The sequence below is a fragment of the Solanum pennellii genome, chromosome 6 (genome assembly GCF_001406875.1).
Source record: "Solanum pennellii chromosome 6, SPENNV200".
Classification (NCBI taxonomy): Eukaryota; Viridiplantae; Streptophyta; class Magnoliopsida; order Solanales; family Solanaceae; genus Solanum; species Solanum pennellii.
This window is the reverse complement of record NC_028642.1, coordinates 17,391,505-17,416,127: the sequence shown is the minus strand read 5'-3', so window position 1 is coordinate 17,416,127 and position 24,623 is coordinate 17,391,505.

The window sequence follows — 24,623 nt, the reverse complement described above, 5'->3', positions numbered from 1 at the left end:
TAATTAATGAGTTAGGGTAAATAGAAGAGGAAAATTCATGGATATTTAAGGAATTAGGTCAATCACCTAATAATACATCATATAAGGTAAATCATGAAGTAATGACACAATTAACACAAATATAATAATTGATATATTCATCATCTTCAATTAATTAATCAATTCAAAACCAAGAATTATGAAATTTGGGAAGAACATGGGTCCAAGGGAATTTCAAGTGAAAAACAATAGTTACCCATCATTATACACCTAAAAAACCTAAGTAATAATAATCCATCTTAATTTATCCTTAATTTAAATTTTAGAAGGAGACCCATATGTAGAGAAAAAATCTTGATTTTGGGGGATTTTGAAAACATCTTTGAAGGGACTATTGGGGAAAGAAATTTCAAGACTGAAAGAATACATAACTTTATGAAGACTTTGCATGAAATTGAAGTCGAAACCTTTGAGAATTGACCCTCTTTTTGAAGCTTCAATGTTCTTCAATGGAGATTTGAGAAGAGAGAGAAGCTAGAGAGAAGGAAAAACTTCTATTTCCTATTTTCATGTCAAATTGAGTGATTGTGTTTTTTATTGGGAAATGGTTTAAATATGACCAAAAACTATATATATTAACCTACCACCCACAAAAACCCTACACTAGTTGGACTTTAACATATAAGTCAGACATGACTTTTCATGAAATTCTCGATTTTGTCAAGATTCGAAGGTGGGTCCATGACGTGCCACCATGCCCAATTTATTTTTTAAAACATACATTATAGGGATAAAACCTCATGCCGGAGCTGAAATTTTCCAGATTTAGGGTCAGGCGCGTGACTCGCGATCGAATCCAAATTCTGCATGTCAGAATCTTTTCTTCGTTTTGCATCTCTAATCCCACCAAACTTCTAGGACTCTTTCCACAAACACTTGGGACTATAGTTACCCCTTTTAAGGTCATAATTCATTAGGTTAAGCTCTAACATAGGTCATAGAAATTTCCGGGGTGTTACACTCTTGGGGTGTAATTTAATAAATATGTGTTGATATTATTGTTGGGTATTGCTTTATAATAGGATTCAATGTATTTTAATGGTGATTTCACCTAGTGGCTGTGGTTTAATTTAATAGGTTCGTTTTGCAATAAAATACCACCCATGTATTTTCGGCTTTCTCGAGAGAGAGGTCACGAAATCAAGACTAATTGATAACCTAAGGAGTTGGGCGACATGAGGCTTAACCCGAACGGTGAGCCCTAGTCCTATATCCTAGCACTCTTCATTGAAAGAACGGGGCTGGGTAAGGCATAGTCTTGTCTTCATTAGACGAGTGGTGTCCGAGAGGAACCCATTAGATATGGAGTAAGTTGCCTGAGAGGGAAGTTACATTCACATAAAGCTTAGCCTTGTAATCATTATCTTACAAATTTTCTATCGAAAGCATGTATCCATTGATTTACGTCAACATATCCCTATATTTGATCCCCCTTTTATTTTTGTTGTTTTTAATACTTGTAATAAATCCCCCTTTTTGATATTTGACAATTTGGTGTCACAGATTGAATTTACTTTTTTTTTTTAAATTATATAATTCCATAAACTATTACTAGCTAGAACGAAATTCTAGTTAACTACTATTTTTACTACCATTCCCTTGGGACACGACCCCAATCCTTGGTTGGGTCACTATATTCGCTGTGATTCATAGACACACAACCTGTAGGCTAGCGTCGTTGATCACGATTACAAGAATCAAAGCTCCACATGTATCAACATGAATAAGATGAAAATATGTTTGAAAGAAATTTCACTAACAGAAAAAGCTAATTTGTTTTGTTTAGCCGTTGCATAAATATTACAAGGAATTAAAAGAAAAGAGTCGAGAATAGAAAGCATATTAGTCAAGGTATGAAATGGCATATAACTCTTCCTATTGTGTAAAACTTTTACATCAATAGATGTAGAAGCTAAAACAAAGAAACATTTAAAACATACGCACAAGCACTTCGATTAAATTGTTTATAGGGTTTATAGATTATAGTCATGTGTTCATATCTGAGTCTAAGTTTGATGAAATAGGATTGAAAGAAACTTTAATGTTTAGGGTACCAAAACAATTCCTCATAGCTTTGTCCTTAATTGGTTGATCTATAATTGAATCAATTTTCTAGGGGTGGAAATAATAGTTCTATTTCTAAACATTTACCAACGAGATTTACAATTAATACTAACGATTACATTTATGTTGAAGAAACATCCTTTATTTCACGACCAAATATTATTGATTTTAATTTCGAAAATGAAATAGATCGCGAAACATTATCTGGATGTTTTACTATTTTAGAGTAATACTTAGAGGAGGAAATAGAAGTAGTAGATGAAGAGGATGACACCCCTACCCCTACTAGTCCTGCTACAGATTCACCTTTACAAAATTATATCCCCTTTTACCTACATTTTAAAACAACAAATGTGTTAAAAGATCCTTACTTTAAAACTTTTTGATACAAAACAAAGGGAAAAAACTACTGCTACTTTCACAAAATGTAATCAAACCATTAATTATTTGACTACCGGATTGCATGGGGATGGCGATGCTAAGAAGGCAATTGAGGAAGTGTAATAAATAATTCTTCGTGCAGATAATATTGAAAGGGCTAAAAATATGGCTGTACCCATACCTGAAGCATCTACATCAGGGACAAATATTATTCAAAGTGAGTTGTATATGTCTAACCCGGCTATCCCGAACCCACATTGTACATGTAATAAAGAAAGAGATCTTAAACAACTGTCTTAAATAGATGATGTTTGTAGCTTCCCTTTTTATTTTCCTTCACATAATGATTTTATTCATTATATTAGTGTATAACCCATATTTTGAATGTATTCCAAGAAATTTAATTAAAAATGATATTTTTAAATATAAAAAAGAATAGTGTCATTTTCTTCATTATTTATTTTTTTATTTTGATGGTAGATTATCAATTACTTCAAATATGGATCGTAGTCCTATTGGTAATGATTATTTTCAACAGAATTGACCATGATTGAAAAAGGAAAAAATGAATGATAGACTTTAAATATGTTGAAGAGATTAAAATTGGTTATTATATGCAATACCTTGGATTGGGAAAAAAAGAAAGAAAACATGTAGTTTTTGGGTTGGTGTTTGTGTGTACTGATCCCATCTACAGATTATACAAGCCTGTATGAGCCGTAGATGACAACCGTAAGAATCACAAAAATACTTTTTTTTTAAAAAATTCAAATTTCACTAACCTTTTTATGGTTCTCTAGGATGGTCGATAAACCTTTGTACGAGCTTTAGATAAGTCTCATAGGTGAGTCCCACACATACTGAAAATTTGAGGGTTGAAGTAATGTTTTACGGATTGCATATACCGATGATAGGAAGACCTATTAACCGTACATGGGATCCGTCAAAGATGGGTGAATTTTAAGGTCCCAGTAACCATTTTATGGGTGACTAGTACGGTCCGTAGAAGGACCTACGTACCATAGGTCCAACACGTAGGATTGAGTCGACAACTTTTTATTTGGGGAAAGTGAGGATAACATAAAAGGGGATAATTTAGGATTAGTACTTTATATCATATTTTGGTTCAAATTACTTCTTCAGCTTCTAGATCTTTCTCCTAATTGTGAAACTTTTACTCCTATTTTTTTAATTATTGGAATATTGAAATAATAGGTTGGTGATGTACAAGATCAAGTGGGTTCTAATTAATCCTCATAGTCACTATCAAGAATAGACTACTTGGAAAATATCTTTGTTAGATCTATTATATTTCATGTGAATTTTAGTCGGTTGGCCTGCAGAGATAGCTGATATGAGAGATAGCTCACCAGCAAGAACATATATTTGGAAACTATTGTTAGCGTAAGTATTGGTGTAACAATCCGAAAGTTCCATGACTTAGTATAGAGCCTCACTTGATGAACTAAACCTTAAAACAGTGTTTCTAAACTTAAACAATGTTAATAATCTTTATTAGGAAGTGTTAGAGTCAAAACGTTGAGAAATGACTGTGACGTTCAAAGATTTGTGAAAGGTAAGCTAGTGTGACTTTGTGTGTTTCAAGGGGTCTAAAGAGTCCGAAAAAGGTCAAATTTTGTGGAAGGGTTTGGAATACGCCTTAGAGTGTGTTTAGAGTCGAAACGTCTAGGTGAGAATCCCGAAGGACCACCCTAAGGAACCCTTGAGGAGTAGCCAACATTTGACCCCAAGAAACTGCCCAAAAATAGTGTGCAAACGACGATGGGCATCAATGCCCCGTCAATTGACTCACGCTCCGTCCTTTGGAGTCGTGAGTCAACACTTAGAATGTGTAGCCAAGGCTCCATTTTGGGAAGTCTCTGATGCAAACAGCGGCTTGCCAGGACGACCCTTTCATGGAACGACGGACCGTCGTTTTGAAGCGTTTATGGTGCCTGCAATCTGCTGCACTGCACGACCAAGCCCAGGGTGGTTTGATAAATTCCACCCTTGGCTAATTAAATGTGGGATCAGTTCATTTTATTTATTTTAAGTATATTATAACACTTTGACTCATTAAATCAACCAACTCTTCATAACTTCCAAATAAAAAATCAAAACCCACTCTTTCTCTTTCACAAATTTTCTCTCTAGACGACCATTGAAGAACAAGGAAGAACTCAAGTAGGGCACTCAAAATTTATATTTTTTCACTTCAAATTCGTGGGATATCATAAATTAAGGTATGGGTATATTATTAATGGGTTAGATTCTCCATGTAGCCCTTGAAAACTTCTATTTTCGAAGTCTAAATTTTGACAAAAAACTATGGCATTATGATCTAGCCATGGGTTCACTCTTAAATCATTTTCTTTGTATTATATGCATTTTATTATGATTATATTGGTATAAATTGATGATTTCTATGGTGAACACCTTGCAAGAACCCATGTGCACCCTATAACCCAATTCCATGAATGTTGATGAATGAATGAATGTGAATATGTAGTATGGTAATTGATAATTGGCTTGTTATTGAATCTTGTATTACATTTATATTATTATTTAGATGAGGGTAATTATTATAATTGATTCCTAATCTTGAAAAAAGGGTAAATTCTAGGATTTTATATATATGATTTAAATGTTGTACATAGACTTTGAACTTACTTGACAGGTGTATGACTTATGGAAGGATACAAGAAAAGGTAATTGGTATGGTTTTCATCCTGTTGAACCTTGTCTATGGAGTACCATGTATTTTATTTAATTAATTTTGTCTCTTGGGTTGGTTTAAAGTATAGTCCTGATGAAAACACTATAATAGAGATTGTGAAAGTGCTACTCACATATGTATGATGATCCTAGGGTGAAAGTATATTCTCACCTAGTGAATCTAAGAGATTTATGTTAAATTGTATTGAATGAAGATGGATTACTCTTAACACATCTAAATACAATTAAAGAACAATGGTAGTAAGTTGGGAAGGAATACTAAGTACCGAGAGGATATGACCAATGAGGAAAAGACCTTTCCGTTAATGCAAAAGGTTGGGTCATCCAAGTGATACTCATGAGATGGGGACACCTCCACCAATGCAATAGGTAGAGTACTTAGAAGCAATCTCCCTATCCCTTAACTACATGCCCCCGTAGGACATAGCTAGTGGATCCACAAAGTAGCTAGTATGTAGGTTCTACATTGGCAAGTAGAACACCTATTTTCGGTGTGGGATTTTATGATACCTACATCCGTGGAAGTTCTCATTGTCTATGTCGGTAATGGTTGATCTTCCCTCAACTAATGAATTAATGAAGAAATAGGAAATAGGAATTAATATATGACACCCTAATGAGTTTACTAAGTAGAAGTGGAGGTATGGGACTTCACTTGTACATTGTACTAGTAGGCTTAGGAGGTTGTTGTGGGAGGTTCCTTGTAGTTATGAAATAATTAGGATAACTTGTCTTTTGTATTAATGTAAAATTAATATGTATGGCCAAGGTGGTTTCTATGGGAATGCTTGGTAGGGTTGGTAGTATGGGATGCTAATTCTACCTTGCACAAGTGGACCCTAGGAAGTGCCAAGGTCATGCCTTTATTGAAATTTGGACATCTTTGGGTTATGGTCTTATGTGTTCTCTTGATGATGTAAAGACTTTCTAAAAAAGCCTCATAAATGCATACTCTATATGTAAATGTCCGTTTCTCATGTTATAAAGGTTTTTATGCATTTCTCCATACTTAGTGCATTATTTGTACTAGCCCATGTCTCCCTTTTCTATTATGAGTATAGGTTGCGGCTATTTTGTTGCGGATAATTGGTTGCTTATCCACTCTTGAAGAAAGCTTGGACTTCTATCTCCAAGGCTTGTGCTAGGTCCTCAAAGATCCGAGGACATATGAACTTGATACCACTTTATGTTTTTTTTTTTCTCTTTTGATGTAATAGACTTAGTAATTTTCTCTTATGTACATTTGTTCTAAAGACTATTATGTCTAAAGGGCTAAGGACCCTATTTGTTACAAACTTGTTATCAGAGCATATTATTTTGGCATAATAGTAGGATTGATGTCACACACACCACGTCTAGAAGAGCTTATTCATTAATGTGCCGCATGACACATTTATGAATAGGAGGCTATGAGATAATTACGAACCTTACTCTATTCATTTCTCTGTGATTATGCTTGGAGTCCTAACTCTATTTAACTTTTTCCTTCTAATCATTTTCTTGGGCTTATAGGCCATGAATACAAGGAGGAATAATTCTAGGAGGGTTGAAGAGGAGAATGCGAATGAGGTGGTTCCCCCTCAAGGTCCTCAAAACCCTCAAGTTCCTATTAAATAAGGGGTATTTCTAATGTTGAGATAAGGGATGTCGTCCATAATTTGACTCAAGTGTTGGCTACCCAAGTTGCTAGGGATGCTAGAGTGCAAGTGAACCCCAATACTAGTACCACCACTTCAAGGATAAGGGATTTCACAAGGATGAATCCCCCTACATTCATAGGCTTCAAGGTGGAGGAAGACCCACAAGGGTTCATAGATAAAGTATTCAAGGTCGTATATGAGGAGGAACTATCCGCCTACCAACTTAAAGATGTGGCTCAATTTGGTATGAACAATGGATATATGAGAGGCCAATTAGAGAAGCCTGGATTACTTGGAGGGCTTATAAAACAACTTTCCTTGATAGGTTCTTTCCGTCGGAACTAAGGGATAGAAAAATGCAAGAATTCATCAATCTTCGTCAATGGAATATGAGTGTGAAGGAGTATAGACTCAAGTTTACTCAACTATCCAAGTATGATCCTACCATGGTTGAGGATTGTAGGGACAATTTGAATAAGTTTGTTATTTGGGTATCGATCTTGTGGTGAGTGAATGTAGGTCAGCTATGCTAATTGTAAGCATGGACGTTTCTCGTCATATGGTACATGCCAAACAAATTGAGGAACAAAATCTTAAACTAATTGGTAGTGAGTTGAAGAGATCGAAGTCCAATGAGGGAAATTTCTCCAAGGCTAGGTTTGAGTACAAGGTAAGCCAAGGTTTAAAAAGATGTTTTCTAATCCAAGTCCCTCCAATACTCCAAAACGAAATCAAAGGAGGAGGAATACCTCTAAGCCTCAAAGAGAAGATAAAAGTGGTCCTTTTGGGTAAATAACTACTTGTGACAAGTGTGGTAAAAAGCATGAAGGGAAATGTCTTGCCGGAATGGGTATTTTCTATGGATGTGGTAAGAGTGGTCACCAATTGAAATGTTGTCCAAACTGTATGAATAAGGGGAGATAAGGTACCCAAGATCTCACTAATACTCCAAACCTCGATTCTCCTAAGAAGAATCGATTTGATGCTCTCTGCTCTAGGGGTGATCAAGAGGATTCTCCCGTTGTTGTCACCGGTATGTTACAAGTGTTTTCCGTTAATGTCTATGCTTTACTAGATCCCGGTGCCTCTTTATCTTTTGTAATCCCATTAGTGTCCATGAAGTTTGATGTACTTCTCAATGTTTTCCATCAACCTTTCTCAGCTTCTACCTCGGTGGGTGATTGAATACTTGTTAAAAGAGTTTATAGGGGTTGTCCATGTCATTGCCCAATAGAGTCACATTGGTATATTTGGTAGAACTAGATATGTTGAAATTTGATTTTATTTTGGGGATTGATTGTCTACATTCTGGTTTTGCTTCCATCATTGTAGAACTCGGGTAGTAAAGTTTCAATTTCAAAATACACCTGTTTTTGAGTGGAAGGAGGAAACCTTGATTAAAAAATTAGAATCATATCATGTATTAAAGCATGTAAGTTGATCTCTAAGGAATGTCTCTATCATATTGTGAGAGTCAAGGATCTTGAGTCTCAGACTTCCCCACTAGAGTCGGTCCTGATAGTGAAGGATTTTCTGGAAGTCTTCCCCGATGAGTTACGAAATTCCTTCCAAGCGGGAAATAGACTTTGGAATTGAATTATTTCCAGATACGAAACCTATTTCAATTCCTCCGTACCGGATGGGTCCGTACGAGTTGAAGGAACTAAAGATTCAACTCAAAGATTTACTATACAAAGGTTTTTTACAACCAAGTATTTCTCCATGGGGTGCCTCGGTGTTGTTTGTGAGAAATAAGAATTGTTCCCTTAGGATGTTCATTGATTACCGACAACTAAATAAGGTCACCATAAAGAAAAATTATCCTCTCCCTAGGATCTTGACGATTTTTTTGACCAATTCCAAGGGGCAAGATACCTCTCGAATATTGATTTGGGGTCGGGGTATCATCAACTAACAGTTAGAGAATTTGACATACCCAAGAATGCTTTTCGTACTAGGTACAGTCATTATGAATTCTGAGTCATGTATTTTGGTCTGACACATACTTTGGTGGCTTACATGGACCTTATGAATAGAGTTTTTAGAAACTACCTTGATTGTTTGTGATTTTCTTTATTGATTACATCTTGATGTTTTCTAAAAATAAGGGTGAGCATGTTAACCATTTGAGGATAGTCATGCAAGTCGTCAATGATGCTTAGCTCTATGCCAAGTATAGTAAGTGCAAGTTTTGGTTGAGATCGGTTGCTTTTCTTGGTAACATTATGTTAGTGAAAGGGTATGAGTAGATCCAAGAAAAATGAAAGTGGTCAAGAGTTCGCCGAGAACTTTGAGTCCTACTGTCATTCAAAACATTTTGGTTTGGCTGGGTACTATAGGAGGTTTGTTGAAAGATTTTCCTCTATCGCATCTCCACCGACGACCTTGACTCAAAAGAAGGCTAAGTTTGTATGGTCGAAGACATGTGAGTTTCAATTGTTAAATGATACTTATCTCCACTCCAGTATTGGCCTTCCCTGAAAGCACAAAAGGGTTTGTGATATATTTTGACGCTTCTCGAGTAGGTTTGGGTTATGTCCTTATGCAAAATGGCAAGGTGATAGCATATGCATCTAGACAACTTAAGGTGGATGAAAAGAACTATCCGATTTATGATCTTAAATTAGTGTCCATAGTGTTTGCTTTGAAAATATAGAGGCATTATCTATATGGGGTCCATGTGGATGTATTTACCAACCATAAGAGTCTCCAATATGTGTTCACTCTTGAATCTCCTGAAAAGAAGGTGGCTAGAGTTCTTTAAGGACTATGACATGAGTGTCCTTTACCACCTCGGGAAAGCAAATGTTGTTGAGGATGCTTTTAGTTGAATGACTATGGTTAGTGTGACTCATATTGAAAAAGATAAGAAAGAACTAGCAAAAGATGTTCATAGACTGGCCCGGTTGGGTGTTCGGTTAGAAGATTCTCCAAAAGGGGTTTCATGGTTCATCATAACTATGAGTCATCCTTAGTGGTTGAGGTGAATTCTAAGCAATATCTCGATTCTGTATTGATGGATTTGAAGGAATTAGTTCTTAGTAAGCTCAATGAGTTATTATCCCAGGGGGATGGTGTACTTAGGTACCAAGGACGGTTATGTGTACTGTATGTTGATTACTTAAGAAGAAAATTTTTTGAAGAAGCTTATGGTTCTCGATATTTTATTCATCTGGTTACACCAAAATGTATCGTGATCTTCAAGAGGTCTATTGATGGGATGGTTTGAAGAGGGATGTAGCGGATTTTGTGGCTAATTTTCCTAATTGTCAACAAGTTAAGGCCGAAAATCAAAGGCCGGGAGGTTTAACTCAAGTGATGGATATCCCTACTTTGAAGTGAGAAGACATTAATATGGATTTTGTAGTGGGTTTTCCTCGAACCCGAGGCAGAATGATTCAATATGGGTGATTGTTGATAGATTGACAAAATCTACCCCCTTTATCCCCGTCAAATCTACTAGTCGACGGAGTAATATGCTAGGTTGTACCTAATGAGATTGTGAGTTTGCATGGGATCCTTTTGTCCATCATCTCGGATAGAAGTGCCCAATTAACTTCTCGTTTTTGTGGGTCATTCCGAAAGGGGCTTGGTACTCAAGTGAAACTTAGTACTGCCTTTCATCCTCAAATGGATGGCCAAGCGGAGCGTACCATCCAAACCCTATATGATATGTTGAGGGCTTGTGTCATTGACTTCAAAGGTAATTGGGATGATCACATATCGTTGACAGAGTTCTCCTACAGTAATAGCTACCATTAGAGTATTTCTATAGCACCTTTTGAAGCACTCTATGGTAGGATATGGAGGTCTCCGGTTTGGTGGTTTGAGGTAGGTGAGTATTCAATCCTTGGTCCCGATATTATCTATAAGGCATTGGAAAAAGTTTGGATGATAAGGGATAGGTTGAAACAAGCCTATAGTCGGCAAAAATCTTATGCCAACAATAGAATAAAATACCTTTAGTTTGAAATAGGCAATTGGGTCTACTTGAAGATTTCATCCATGAAAGGGAAGATGTGATTTGGTAACAAGGGGAAGCTTCGTACCCGGTATGTGGGTCCTTATGAGATATGGAAATGGGTCAAGAAGGTTGCTTCTGAGTTGAAGTTAACAAGTGAACTAGCCCTAGTTCATCCCATATTTCATGTTTCTATGCTCAAGAAATGTATAGGCGACCCAATATCTATTCTCCCGATTGAAGGGTTAGGAGTGAATGAGACATTTCTTATGAAGAGGTTCCGGTTGAGATTCTAGATCGTCAAGTCAAGAAGTTGAGTAATAAAGAGGTTGCCTCCGTAAAGGTCCTATCGAGAAACTATGTAGTTGAGGGAGCAACATGGGAGGCCAAGGCCGACATGAAGTCCCGTTACCCTCATCTGTTTTCTCTTACTCCTAGTCAAAGTTGATGTTAGTATTTCATCTTAAAATAAAAAAAATCAAAAATAATGTGAAATTAACTCGTTTATCTAAGTATGTGCATGTCATTGTAAAGGTTCATGCTTAAAATGAGTTTTTATGAAAAAATGTTCTCATGGCTAATTGGCACTTACATATAGTGTATTATGTGTTGTGTTCATGAGAAATTGTAGTAGACATTTTTATTGTTGCTTGAAAGAAGAATTGCTTGGTAACTCTTGATGTTCATGTTTATCTCATGTTGATGTTGAGAAGGTAGTTCCTCATGTGGTAATGTTGAGATCTTAATTGCGGTGAATTGTGAATTGAGTTGCTATGTATAAAGCCATGCTTATGTATTGAATGGAGTTGTGAATTACGCCTATGATCTGTGACTCATTGGGATTCTATGTTATTGTTGGGTGGGCTTCAAGTATTGAGTCTCATTCTCTCCTTATTAAAAGATTTAGGTGTCATTCGGGGACGATTGTCCTAAGGGGGTATAATGTAACAATCCGGAAGTTCTATGACTTGGTCTAGAGCCTAACTTGATGACCTAAGCCTTAAATTAGTGTTTCTAAAATCAAACAAAGGTATTAATATTAATTAGGAAATGTTAGAGTCAAAACGTGAGTGTGTCTTGGTGTGTTTCAAGGGGTTTAAAGAGTAGGAAAAAGGTCAAATTTGGTGGAAGGGTTAGGAATACGCCTTAGAGTGTGTTTAAGGTCAAAATTTCTGGGTGTGACCCCCAAATGGTCACTCAAAGGGTCCTTGAGGAGGATCCAACATTTGACACTAAGAAAATGCCCAAAACAGTGTGCAAACGACGAAGGGCATCGACGCCTCGTCGATTGACTCACGCTCCGTCCTTTGGATTCGTGAGTACAAACTTAGAATGTAGAGCCAAGTCTTCATTTCGGGCATTCTCTGATGCAAACGACGGCTTGCCAAAACGGTCTATTCATGGAACGACGGAGCGTCATTTGAAAGCGTGATGGTGCCTGCAATCTTTTTCACAGCACGACCAAGCCAAAGGTGGTTTGATAAATTCCACCCTTGGATAATTAAATTTAGGGTCGGTAAATTTTAGTTATATCTTATGTATATTAAAATACTTTGACTCACTAAATTAACCAACTCTTCATAACTTCCAAAATAAAAAGCAAAACCCACTTTGCCTCTCCCACAATTTATCTCTCTACACCACCATTGAAGAATAAGGAAGAAATCAAGTTAGGGCACTCAAGATTTATCCTTTTTATCTTCAAATTTGTGAAATATTATCAATTAAGGTATGGAGATATTGATTCATTTATTACTTTCTCCATGAATCCCTTTAGAATTTCTATTTTTGAAATCTAAATTATGACAAAAAATTAGGGTTTTGTGATCTAGCCATGGGTACACTCTTAAATCATTTTATTTATGATATATTCATTGTATTATGATTACATTGGTATCAATTTATGATTTCTATTGTGAAAACCTTAATCTTGTATTACATGTCTTATATTTTATATGAGGGTAATTATGATACTTTATTCCTAATCTTGAAAACTAGAGTTGTATCTATATGATGAAAAATGTTGTACATAGACTTTGAACTTACTTGCAAGGTGTATGGCTTATGGAAGGATACAAGCAAAGGTAATTGGTATGGTTTTCATCCTCTTGAACCTTGTATATGGTATGGCATGTATTTTTTATAATGAACTTAGTCTCTTGGGTTGATTGAAATTATAGTCCTCATGAAAACACTATAATAGAGATTGTGAAAGTCCTACTCACATATGTATGATGATCCTGGGGTGTAAGTATATCCGTACCTTGTGAATCTAAGAGCTTTATGTTAAATTGTATTGAATGAATATGAATTACTCTTCAAACATGTAAATACAATTAAAGAACAATTGTAGTAAGTTGGGCAGGAATACTAAGTACCGAGAGGATATGGCCAATGAGGAAAAGGCCCTTTCGTTACTGCAAGAGGTTGGGTCATCCTAGTGATACTCATGATATGAAGACTCCTCCGCTAATGCAATGGGTAGAGTCCTTAGTAACAATCACCCTATCCCTTAGCTACGTGCCCCTGTCAGACATAGCTAATGGGTCCAAATAGTAGCTAGTATGTAGGTTCTACCTTAGCAAGTACACACCTTTTTTTGTGTGTGTGGAGTTCTATGACACCGAATCCCATCTAAGGTCTCATGGTCTATGTCGTTTATGGTTGATCTTCCCTAAAGTAATGAATTAATAAAGTAAATAGGAATTAATCTATGATACCCTAATAAGTTTACTAAGTAGAAGTGAGGGTATAGGACTTTACTTGTACATTGCACTAGTAGGTTTAGGAGGTTGTTGTGGGAGGTTCCTTGTAGTTATGAAACTAGAATTATAAGATGTGTATTTGTATAAATGTAAAAGAAAGGTGTGTGGCCAAGGTGGTTTCTATGAGAATTCTTGGTAGGGTTGGTAGTATGGGATGCTAACTCTACATTGCAAAAGTGGACCCAAGGAAGTGCCAAGGTCATGCCTTTATTTAAATTTGGACATCTTTGGGTTATGGCCTTATGTGTTCTCTTGATGATGTAAAAGACTTTCTAAAAAACCTCATAAATGCATACTTTATATGTAAATGTCCTTCTCTCATGTTTTAAATGTTGTTATGCATTTCTCCATACTTAGTACATTGTTTGTACCAACCCCATTCTCCCTTTTTATATTACGAGTATAGTTTCCAGATAATTGGTTGCTTCTCCACTCTTGAACAAAGCTTGGACTTCAATCTCCAAGACTTGTGGTAGGTCCTCAAAGATCCTTGAACGTATGCACTTGATTCCATTTTATGTTTTTTTTTTCTCTTTTGATGTAATATACTTAGTAATCTTTTCTTATGTACATTTGTTGTAAACACTATTGTGTCTAAAGGGATAAGGACCCTATTTGAAGACTTTGGTTGAACTCTTACTAATAGATGGTGTGTGAGACAATATTACACTATTATAATGAATTTGGATATGTTGTTAAATAAGAAGTCTATGTAAACTTCATATATATGATAAACGAGAAGTCTAAGTATACGTCATATGTAAAGTTTTTGAATTTTCCACATTATTTCATGTTCATTATGCAATGAAGATTCTGCGAAGGGCTTGTATAAGACCCGTTCCGCATCAAGTACACCGGTAACATCTAGGGGGTTCTCTCTGATCGTTACAATTGGGGTGCCTATACTTAGAATCTACCTTTAAATAGTCTTAAGACTAATAAATATTGAGGCCAACTCTTAAATATTGAGGCCTACACTAGATGTTTTGATATAAGAGGTAGTTTTTTCTTTTTAGTGTTATATCCAACATGTCAAGATTAAGCTTTGACAAGACCAAGTTTCTAACAATTTTGTGGATTAGGTGTGGTATGAAGACAACTTCATTATAAGAAAAAAAGTACAAAATGGAAAAAATTTCTAATAAAAGATAGACAAACAACAATGGAAAATGTGAAAGCATAAGTGTCCACCAAATTGCAAAAGATGCAATTGCTATGTATGAAACCTATTTGAGAAAATAAAATACCCATTATTTAGCTCATAAACAAGAAACCTGTTAAATCAATTACTTCTCAAACAAGAGAATATCAAACACAAAGGAGTTGCATTCTAATTTCCAAGTGATGCTTTCAAAAGTCGGAAAGCTTGAATAGATGAAAGAATTAGGTTTTTACTAATTGTCAACTGTATATAATGACTAAAATATCTCTATAATGTCCACTAAAGAAATTTTAAATTATATCTTTTCATGCTAGAAAACCGAGGAAGCTCAAAATCTAAAAAAGTGATGCAAGACTATACTGATTTTTTCATACAAGTAGGAGATAAGGTTTGGTGCTTCTAAATTTCTAAATTTCAAGTACAATTATTTTATATAATGTGTTTGCGTCCATCTAGTATTGATATTTAGCTTTAATTTTAAGAAAATTTGTTTGTGTCTGTTGAGTGATGTTTAGAATAATCAGCTACAATAGTTGATCTTATTAATGACAAAATTGACTTTTCTTGCAAGATCAAATTTGTGTCCATCGAGTGTTCAAACCTAGTTTTAAATTAGAAATAATATGTTTGTTAGGCATATATACCAACAATAGTTGATCCTATTAATGACAAAATTAAATTTCTTGCAAGATTGATTTATGTCCATCTAGTGTTGATATTAAGCTTTAATTTAGGAATAATGTGTTTCTTAAGCGTAAGAACCAACACTAGTTGATCTTATTGTGACAAAATTGATTCATAATTAAACTAGTTAAAGTTAAGAAGTTGTTAAATTGTTTAAATTAATGTTTTTTAGTTGGTGGATTTTATTTTGAAATTAAGTCAAAACCAGTTAGACATAAATATTTGTTAAGTTGTATAAATAAGTTCAAAAAATAATGTTGTTTGGTTGGTGGATTTAGTTGTTAGAATTAAGTCAAAATCAAACTATTTAAAGTTAAAAAGTTTGTAAGTTTTTAAAATAATCTCAAATAAATAATGTGGTTTAGTTCTTTAAATTAAGTCAAAACTAGTTAGAATTAAAAAGGTTTTAAGTTGTTTAAATAAGTTAAGATAAATAATGTGGTTTAGCTGGTGGAATTAAGTTTTAATTAAACTAGTAAGTTAAAAAGCTGTTAATGTTATTTAGTTGTTTGAATTAAAATTATCATTAATCGTAGTTTGATTTATAATAGATAAAATCTTGGTCGAGCGGGCATGATACAACAATTTGCAAAAGGTATCACTAGTTTTATAACTCATGCAATGACCCTTGATTATTTTTTAACTTCAAGATTAATTAGGTGTCCGTGTTAATTGTGAAAAATATTCTTACTTTGTAAGCATATAACTGAATTTTAGATGGACTATATAAGTGAACATTCTTATAGATGATAGACCAAGTTAAAATTTATTTTTTTGAGTTAAAAATTATCAAAGAGAAATTTTTATAAAGAGCGCAAGATTATGTGATACATAAATCTTGTTGCAGGATCAACTCTTTGAAAACCGAAAAAATCATTATTGGGATAGAACAAAAAGGAAATGGGTCCTTCTACTTGGAAATAGTGAAATTCATCTTTTGTTTTAGTTTGGAAAACTTAACAACTTGATACAATAGCCTAATCAACTTTCAACATAGTACACCAGAACTTCGAATAGTGCTTGCTTTTGTCACAAACTTGGTACTAATTAAGGTGTACAATCCAGACTGAACCTTCCTATTTTGAACTATATGGCTTAGTATGTAGCCAAACATATGATCAATTGTGTGTGCTCAAAAAGCTACTCCAAGGAAAGATGTATTGACTACTCATTGGTATTACAAAAGATGCTTACACATTCAGAATATTGCTTATAAACTCAACAAAGGTTTGTTCTTTATTTCATGTCTGGCAAAATGCTAACTTATTCCTCTTCATGGTTCTGGTAATTCGAATGTTTGCTTCCTGAAGCCCTTTTTATAGAGTTTTGTGTTCCTGCAGTGCATTAAAATACTGAATTCTTGTACTACTTCCTCGGAGTTGTCATCGTCCTCTTCGACTTGAATGTGATGACAGTTATACTACATAATTGGATAGTTGCACTTTTTGTTCTTTTTTCCTTTTAACTTTTATCTTCAAATAACAGTCCAATTAAAAAAAGGGCATTTAATCTTAGTGTTTTGTCTGTTAGGATTGAATCCACACACACACACTTGATGAATAAAGAACACAAGAAATTTAGAGAGAATGGGATGAGAGATCTAGAGAGAGAAAGAGAGAAACCAATATTTCGTGGTAACACCCCGTGAGTAAACTTACACGGCGGTGGGGTATATATATTGATAAATAAGAGTATTTTTGGTTACAAAGAATAAATGGAGAATAAATAGTACAGTTATATATATATTAATCAGGCTTCACAACCTAACAATTCTCCCACTTGGAGACTGATTCGGTCATCCAAAAAATACATTCCAAAAAAAATAATCTCTTCATCATCAACATCTTTGCCGCACTACAACATCTATAACAACAACTACAGAAGACCAATCGAGATTTTTCATAACCCCAGTTTCCCAACATCAACACATTTCATCAGCATGTCTGCCGGGTTCTTTGCACCCTCTATCTTCTCCAAGAACATATCACCATCCTCCACTGCCCTGCGAGTGAAATGGTATCACCTTCTGATGTTCTTTGTCTTCGAATGATAGACTTGATTTTTAACCAAATGTATGGCACTCTGGCTATCTGAGTAAAGAATCTTCTCGCTCTGCTTCTTGCCCAATTCCTCCAGATAATTTGCCAGCCATATCATCTCTTTCCCAGCTTCAGCTATTGCCACATACTCCGCTTCAGTAGATTAAAGAGAAACACACTTCTGAAGCCTGGACATCCAACTACTGCTGTTCCACCTATGGTGTAAATGTACCCGGATGTACTCTTGCTCGAGTCAACATCCCCGTCAAGATCCGTATCCTTAAAACCCTGTAGAGTCACCTTGCCTTTGCCAAAACAAAGTGAAGTACTGGATGTACCTATCAGATATCTCAGAAGCCACTTCACAGCTTCCCAATGCTCTTTCCCCGGGTTCGCCACGTACCTCCTAACAACTCCCACTGCATGTGCTATATCAGGTCTAGTGCAGACCATAGCATACATCAAACTCCCAACTGCTAAAGCATATGGAACAAGTGCCATATGATCACGCTCCTCCGCAGTCTTGGGGGACTGCTCCTTTGACAATTTAAAGTGATTTGCCAATGGAGTAGTCCTGGGTTTAGCATTATTAACCCTGAATGTGCTCAGCACCTTCTCAATGTACAACTCTTGAGATAGATTTAAAGTGCCAGCAGATCTATCCCAAGAAATCTTCATCCCCAAAATCTGCTTCGCTGGACCCAAATCTTTCATCTCAAATGCTGCAGACAACCTTGTGTTCAGATTGTTATTCTCCCTCATACTAGATCCTGCAATCAACATATCATCCACATACAAGAGTAGAAAGACATATGAATCTGTGTATTTCTTAAAGTAACAACAAGGATCCTTTTGAGCTTTGCAGAATCCACTCTTGGTCATGAAGGAGCCAAACTTCTTGTACCACTGCCTTGGTGCTTGCTTTAGTCCATACAAGCTCCTGGTGAGCTTGCACACCATGTGTTCCTTACCTGGAACCACAAATCCTTCCGGTTTCTGCATATAGATCTCTTTGTACAGATCTCCATGTAAAAACGTTGTTTTACATCCATTTGCTCTAGATGCAAATTCTTCGATGCAACCATACACAATCGAATTCGAATAGAGGTTAAATTCACAAGAGGAGAGAATATTTCAGCATAATCAGTACCTTTCCTTTGTTAATAGCCTTTAACCACTAAACGAGCCTTGAACCTTCTTTTGCTATCTGGTTCAGTCTTGATTTTGAACACCCACTTGTTCAGCAAAGCTCTCTTCCCTGCAGGTAACTCAGTCAACACCCATGTGTCGTTCTTCTCAAGTGAACTCATCTCATCATCCATGGATTTATCCCACTTGATCGAATCCTCCAGCTGTATGGCCTCATCAAAAGACTCTGGTTCCCCCTCATCAGTCAGCAATAGACAGTGTAATGAAGGTGAATACCTATCTGGTGCCCTGATGGTTCTGGATGATCTCCTTAACACCTGCTCAGGTGTAACTTGCTCCACTTCAGATTCTTCAGTAGGAGTTGGTTGAGTATCTGCTTCGACATCTCTGGTTACTCTTCTCCAACTCAACCTCAACTCCCACTTGCTTTGTAATCTGTAGAACCTTCTGCTCTCTGTCCTTGTACAGGACAAACTCATCAATGTCACGTCACAATGTCTCGGGATCTTTCTGTTCTTGTCATCCCAAAACCTGTAACCAAACAAATCAGAACATAGCCTATGAAGTAACACTTCACAGCCTTGGCATCAAGATAGTCTCTGTTTTCTGGATTAACATGAACAAAAGCAGTGCAACCAAAAGTCCTCAAGTGTGAGTACTTGAGTCTTTTCCTGTCCACACCTCCTCTGGAATCTTGAACCCTAAAGGAACTGATGGTCCCCAGTTGATCAAGTATGAAACTGTGCTCACAGCATCTGCCCAAAGTGTTTTGGGCAGTCCACAGTGTATCCTCATTCTCCTTGCACGCTCATTCAATGTTCTGTTCATCCTCCCAGCAATTCCATTCTGCCTTGCCTTACCAGGAACTGTTCTCATCAATCTAATTCCCTCAGCTGCACAGAATACCTTGAACTCTGATTTGTCATACTCTCCTCCATTGTCAGACCTTAGGCATTTGACTTTAAAAAACCGGTCTAATTCTCAACTTCAACTTTCCACTTCATGAAAGTTGCAAACACATCTAACTTATGCTTCAAGAAGTAAACCCATACATTCATGCTGAAATCATCAATGAAGGTAACATAGAATCTGGATCCTCCATGTGATGATACTGGAGATGGTCCCCAAACATCTGTATGGACCATTTCCATCCGCACTTTCTTTGGCTCTCTAGGAGTCTTTGTGAAGCTTACTCTTTTCTGTTTTCCCATAACACAGCTCTCACAAAGACCCATATCAACCGGAAGCACCTTCAGCAATAGCGGCCATGTTAATACACCCTGCAGTGGTGTACAAGGTTTATGATTTGGTGCCACAAGCTACTACCATAGCACCTTTCACAATCTTCCACGAACCTTTCCCAATCTTTGCTGCATATCCCGTGCTATCCAACTGACCAACAAAGATCAGATTTTTCTTGATTCCAGGAATATATCTGACATCCTCCAATGTACACTGATTTCCCGAGGTAGTCTTTATGCAAACATCCTCCTTTCCTTCAATCTCTAAGGCTTTATTGTCAGCAAGATATACCTTTCCAAAATTTCCATATTAGAAATTTTGGAACAACTCTTTGCTTGGAGACGAATGGAAAGATGCACTAGAATCCAAATCCATGATTAAACCGGGTTGTTCACAATAAGGATTAGAGCATCCCCAGTGTCCTCTGCTGAATTTACAGAATCATTGTCATCTCCAAATTTCTGATTTTGTTTCTTCTTTGGTTTTGTACAGCTCGCCCGAAAGTGCCCTTTTTCTCCACAGTTCCAACATGTCACATTTGATCTGTTCAGGGATTTTCCTCGATTCTTTGGTTTTGATCGACCATGTTGATTTTGGCCTTTCGTCTTACTTCTCCCCCTTCGGTCAACGCTGAGAGCACTGCCCGATGAATCTCCCACTTCTCGTTTGCGAATACTATCGCTAAGAACAACATCACGGATTTTATCAAAGTTCAGTTTCTCAGATCCACGGGAACTGTTAATCGCAGCAACAACAGTATCCCAATACTCGGGTAGAGATGACATCAAATCCAACGCCTTAATATCAGCTTCGAAATTAATATCCACAGAATTGAGTTGACTCACAATCATATTGAACTCGTTTATATGATCAGAAACGAATCCGTTCTCAGACATCTGTAAATTGAACAATCTACACATCAAATATACCTTGTTCATTGCCGATGGTTTTTCATACATGTTTGACAGTGTCTTCAAAAGACCAGACGTAGTCTTCTCCTTCACGATGTTGAACGCCACGTTTCTTGACAAAGTCAACCGGATCAACCCTAGATCCTGGCGATCCTTGAGTTTCCACTTCTCCTCCGTCATGGATTCCGGCTTCACCCCGGTCAACGGTTCGTGAAGATCTTTTTGGTACAGATAATCTTTGATCTGTATCTTCCAGAAACTGAAACCGAATCGATCAAACTTCTCGATTCCAAACTTCAAACTATCCATCTTTAGTGATCGTGTTGAATCTCCTTAGCGCTGATACCAGTTGTTAGGATCCAATCTACACACACACACTTGATGAATAAAGAACACAAGAAATTTCAAGAGAATAAGATGAGAGATCTAGAGAGAGAAAGAGAGAAACCAATATTTCGTGGTAACACCCCATGAGTAAACTTCCACAGCGGTGGGGTATATATATTGACAAATCAGAGTATTTTTGGTTACAGAGAATAAATGGAGAATAAATAGTACAGCCTAATATTTAGGTCGTGGCGCTGCCCCAAACACTTCCTTAGGATGGGAGGCTCCCGCCCCCATAACCCCCTAGCAGCCTCACCGCGGAGGTTAAACAGCGTAAACAGTTATATATATTAATCAGGCTCCACAACCTAATATTTTCCTTTAGTTTATTGCTATAAAGATTCACTTCTTGTTGAAAAGACTGATGGTGTAGTATGTGGTTATCAATTGAATTTAGTTCTTTGCTCTCATTGTTTAGTAAACAATCATAGTAAAGAAAAAACAAACATAGTTCAGCTGCAGATAGAAAGTGCTAGGAGATTGACAAATATGTGGACTAAATGAATCTTTTATCAACAAACAAGAAGCTTGTTGCATAGAAGCAAAGTAGTCAAATGGAAGGTTAAAGGAATAGAAAAAGGGACAAATATTTGATAATCTGCCTGTTTTAATTTAATTTATAAATTTATTTAACAAGTTTATTCTTTTCAGTGTACTAATGTTTCTTGTTCTACGGTTTGAAATCTATGCAAAAGACAAGACAAAAGGCACATGTGAAGCCTGTATTTCTTTTGAACTCTATGGAAAAGACATTGATAGGAGTTGCAACAATCAATATTTTCTTTTGGTTCATATTACTGTTACATATTTATTAATAAACTTTCTACCGCACATTAGTTTCTTGTCTTGCTTTGGATGGATGCAAAAAAAATTCAACTCACTATTGAATTACATATAACATAATCTTGTAATTTATGTCTTTTACGTTTTGCACATTAATGGAGGCACAACTCATGGTGATCTCTACTTTCCGTCTCACTTATCCATTCTTTGGAAATTGAAATTTAAAAATCGAAGGAGAAACAAGTTTCTCTATTTCACTACTTAGCATAGCATATTCTATCCACTTTGCCGAATATAACTTTGTTCATGTTGGGCCTGGATAATTCTAACTACTATATACATATGAAGTGTAGAACAGGGCATGGGGTAAACAAGGCAGGACGCATAAGGTCTTTTGAACGTGACGAAAGAAACGATTGTCCAAAGCATCCAGGAGTTTCTTTGCTTATAACATAAATTAATAAGTATGGTGGTTGTTACAATTGATTTGTGTTCTTTTTTATCATACTACTTTTTTATCAACATAACTAACAATATCTGTTCTAATAAACCTTGGACAAAAACTCAATGGAGTAAACATAAAAGAAAGAAATGTCGATTAGTATATTGATTTAAATCTCCATTTCCCCTACTCTTTGGAGGTTCTTTTGCTTGTGTCTGTTTATCTTGTTTTTAGTGGATTTAGACTATGATTCTCCTCTTTTCTTATGTCTTTATTGCTGTTGTAGTTAGACTCGAAGAGGTGATGTTTGGAAGGCTGCTGACCTCGTTCAACATCATTTTTAACAAGAGTCAAGAAAAATAATAACAAATAAATTATTAGTCCTAAAATGAATCTCAAAGTTAACAAATTAAAATATTATATCTCATAAAGAATAAGGAAAAATTACATTTAATCATAAATTCTCATACATAATCATTTTGAACAAATAATCAATATATATAACTCAAAATCCACTAATCTTCATCGCTTGATGTTATCATTTCAACCTATATAGAAGAGTCAAGAAAAATAATATCAAATACATTATTACTCATAAAATAAATCTCAAAGATAACAAAAGAAAATAATTTATCTAGAAGAAATAAAAATATGATGACATATTAGCCTTACTTGCTAATTAAAAGTAATATATGAAATAATATTTGAAAAAATAATGCACCTCCAAGCTTACAAATATTGTACATTTCTTCCACTAATTCTCTAACCAAAGATGACTACAAAATAACACACAATTTTAGTGTGATTTTATAGTGTTAATGTAACCTTTCACATTAACCAGTTTTTTTGTAGTGTCCATTCAAGTCTCCAATTCCACTCTTTCTTGGGCTTTTAACTTAAAGATATGTTAGTATTAACCTATGGAGTCCTTTCCTCCATAGGGTTCTTAAATTCTCAATTTTTTAATAGTTAGATTACCCAATCACAATTAGGATTTTATTGAATTACAAAGGATCAAATATACCCTTGTACTATTATAAAAAGTCTCTCTCTCTCTCTCTCTATATATATATATATATATATATATATACTTTGTTATACTTTTGGATCAAGTCTACTCCTACTGTTATACTTTAATTCATATGTACCCCTAATTTTAACGGAGAAACACATGTAAACTTAAGAACAAAATAACCCACCCCAAATTGTAGATACTCAATTCCTTTGCCATCCACCCATTTAACCCATTTTCTTTGATGACCCATCTTAAACCAAATTCATTTTCACAAGTCATCTTCTTTCTATGTAAAAACTGAAGAAGGAAGTGCTAGCGGTGCACTAAACTAGCGGGAGTTCGGGAACGGCTAGTTATACTGTAAAAATTAACTAGGGCATTTAAGTTTAGACATATTAATTACAAGAACTTCTCCTCATCATTGATTCACGAGCTGAAACTCATCTCCAGTAATAGTTCTTACCATCTAACTATGAAGCAAAAACTATGAAAATTAGTGTAGTGAAACTGGGAATGAAGAGAAAATAACTGCATTATTACTGTTAGTTTTCTTATCCACTTTGATGAAAAATTTTCCCTAACAAATACAATTAGCAAAATTGAAAAATCACCAAAGAGTTCGTCATAAAATTTCATGTGAACTTCGTGCCATTATTCAATTAGATGGTATAAGCTTTTCACTTCTTCATTGAAATGTATTTGTTTTTTTAATCTAAGTAGAAATCAAATCTAAAAAATCAGATGTCAGAAATGAGATCCAATTTGAAGTAGTCCGAAACTAGAATGATTAAGACCTGGAGATCTGGATTTAGAAACCGATAACAAAAAGCATATTTAGTCGAGTGTGCAATGTGTTATTGCGCTTCGATCAATATAAAATCTAAACAATAAGATTGCCCCAAACAAGAACTGATACTTAACATGATCTTTTACTGAAAATATGAATAGTTGTCTAATCGAAGTAAACAAAACAGAAGATTTTGAATCTGGTTCAATGTGGCTCACCATAGGAAATGGGTGTGTTTCAAAGGAATTAGTATTTAAAATTGTAGGTGGGATTTTTGATTCTTAAATTAACATGTGTCCCTCCAGGGGAATATATGCGCCAAAATATAACAGTAGGGTTATATTTGATTCAAAAGTATAACGAAAGATATATATAGATTGTTTCCAATAGTACAAGGGTACATTTGACCCTTTTCCGTTTATTCAATGTTCATTTA